Source organism: Crocuta crocuta, unplaced genomic scaffold, assembly GCF_008692635.1.
Source record: "Crocuta crocuta isolate KB4526 unplaced genomic scaffold, BGI_CrCroc_1.0 scaffold224, whole genome shotgun sequence".
In the NCBI taxonomy this organism is placed as follows: domain Eukaryota; kingdom Metazoa; phylum Chordata; class Mammalia; order Carnivora; family Hyaenidae; genus Crocuta; species Crocuta crocuta.
Window position 1 is genome coordinate 2967531 of NW_027529545.1, and position 2857 is coordinate 2970387.

General features: G+C 41.6%; 1 pseudogene; it reads right to left on the reverse strand.

Annotated features, from left to right (window-relative positions):
* Positions 1-784: 784 nt before the first annotated feature.
* LOC144229365 (large ribosomal subunit protein uL11 pseudogene) lies at positions 785-1126 on the reverse strand (annotated as a pseudogene).
* Positions 1127-2857: the final 1731 nt, after the last annotated feature.

Genomic DNA, 2857 nt, shown 5'->3' on the forward strand with positions numbered 1-2857 from the left:
TGGACATATTGTCTCTAATGCCTATCAAATTCTATATATTTTATACATTTTTATACATTATATAACATTATTTTAGAAACACTTTTCCCTGCTTTTATATTTTTATCATAAAAATTTTANTGAATAACTCTGCTATAAATATCTTCATACATATGGATTTTTCTCCTTTTGAATTTTCATATTTCCTCAATTAAACTGATACTGGATCTTAAAATTGATACTGTCTTAGAATTGGAGAAATATAAGTCTGTAATAGAAAATCAGAGTAGAGGGTTTAGTGAGTCAAAATAAGTGTATGATACTTGATATGTGTATCAAAAGGTCCTCTAAAACGATTTTATCAGTAACTTCAGGAACAGNAGCATATGAAATTTGACTTTTCTATTGATTTTTTTGTAGTCTAAATAGACGTAAATTGTTTCTTCACCATTATTTTAATTTAAATATATTTAGCTATTCTACTGGTAAGAGGCACCATCTTGCTTCTTGGCTCTTCCCTTTCCATGTTGTTATATCAGTTTTGCTGCCATACACAAAATTGGAAGAAGGCAATGATTTCTTTATAGAATCATAGAGTTTTTCTGGTTTGGGTTGGGTTGGTTTGGTTTGGTTTGGTTTGGTTTACAAATGATCCTTTATTGAAATATTTTCCTTTGCACTTCTTAACTAGCTAGGCATTGCACTGTACCACTCTTGATGTCATCAACCTTGCAGCCCACAAACTGGGCGGGCCCCAGAATCTCTTTAATGGTTCCAGAGAGCTCCCTGGCTAATGCCGGGTCTGTCAGGCAATGTTGACAATCTCATCGAGAGTGATATTTCCACTGTGCTTAATGTTTTCCTGCTTCTTTCTGTCTCTCAGCAATTCCTTACGGGCTTTGAGAATCAGGCCAGAGGCAGAAGGTACCACTTCAATCTGGGCCTGTCTGTTCTGAGTGATCAGTTTCAGTGTAATCTTCAGACGCTTCCAATCACCGGTTGCCTCGGTGATGTCATCACCAACCATTTTTGGAGACAGATCCAGCAGGCCGAACTTCGGGGCAAGGGCAGACGTGGCACAAACTTCGCCACTGGTGCACCTCAGGGATACGACTTTGATCTCATTGGAGTCGAACTTAGGCGGCATGGTGAAGGCGGTTGCACCCTCCCCTCCTCTGAGCCGAAAGCCAAAAGCTAGAATCATAGAGTTTTTAAGCCAGAACCCTTAGGGATCACCTAGTCAGACCCCTCATTTTACGTATGATTAGATAAATACCCAGTGGGATTCAAATTGCTCAAGATTTGGCAACTAGGAAGTGGCAAGGCTAAAATTTGAGACCCAAATTCTGGACCTTTCCACCAGGCACTCTGCCTCTCTGGTGCAAATTCTATTTGAATGCTAATGACATAACTGTCAACCCTTGACATTTAGGCTGGGCAGTATAAAACTTAGGCTTAAAATATTACTAATTCTTATGAAATAAATTCGTCAAGAAAGTGAACTCGTGATGATCTTAGATTTAAGATTATAGGACCAAACGTGAGAAAAAGTGGATTCTATCTGAATACGTTGCATAAAACTACAAGTACCTACCATGTACTGCCTGGAATTGGCTTATGGAATAAATTCTGAGTTAGAAGTCTTAAGTCCAGTCATTCACATGAAGCCCTAGGAGGAACTGAATCACCATCTTCTTGAATTCTTCTCTCTGTAAATTCAGTCTTGTCACTATTAAATATGGATGCTATGCTTACTTTTCCAAACCAAATTAGTGCTCAAACCTTACATCTAAAGAATGGCATCCTATTATCCCATCAGCTTTTTCCTTGTTTCTTCCAATCTCTCATGACTGTTATAAAATGTTCCAACAATTGTTAACCGAAGTCTCAGGCTTTAGCAGTCTGTGACACAGACATTAAGTCACACTTCTGTCTCATGCCCAAACTATGTCAGGAGCTCAAGTCAGCAAAACTGTTTACTTTGAGAGAGAGAGACAGACAGAAACAGAGACAGAGAGACTGTGTGTGTGTGTGTGTGTGTGTGTGTGTGTGTGTGTGTGTGTGCTGTGTGTGTGTCTGAGCTGGAGAGGGGCAGAGAGAGAGGGAAAGAGAATTCCAAGCAGGCTCAGTGCCATCAGTGGGGAGCCCATTGTGGGATTTGATCCCATAAACCGTGAGATCATGACCAGAGCCAAAATCAAGAGTCAGACGCTTAACTGACTGAGCCACCCAGGTGCCCGCAGTCACCATCTTTGATCCCTGCCTCTTTGTCTTTCTTCTGGATGGTAATGGTGCTGGGGAGCACTTTCCTCCCTTGATAATGCAATTAATTCACCCCTTCTGTGGACTCAAAACAAGATTAGTCCCTCTCCAAATTCCCCATATCGAAATTGTGATGAAACCATACTTTTTTTTGTAATTTCTCTTCTTATTTTATTGTATTGTATTCTATTTTAGAGAGAGGGAGAGAGAGAGCACAAGTGGAGGAGGAGGGCAGAGGGGGGCAGGGGGGGGAGAGAGAGAATCTTAAGCGGGCTCCATACCCAGCATGGAGCCCAATGCGGGGCTCGATCCCCCACCCCTGGGATCATGACTTGAGCCGAAATCAAGTCAGACACTCGACCAACTGAGCCACCCAGGTGCCCCGATGAAACAGCACTTTTAAAAAGCCATGTCTTGAACTCTCCAGGAAAAGGAAACTTCAGAGAGTAACTTACAACATCCAGGAAAAGTAGGTATCTTTAGAGATGACAAGTCCGAACTCAAACCCTGAAGCTTTGCCTCATTCCCAGCAGTTGTTTACGTGGCAGGGGAGGTGACTCAAAAAGACATAGGCAGCTGCATGTGTTGCCCGAGCTTGGAATTCGGGTCCCATTGC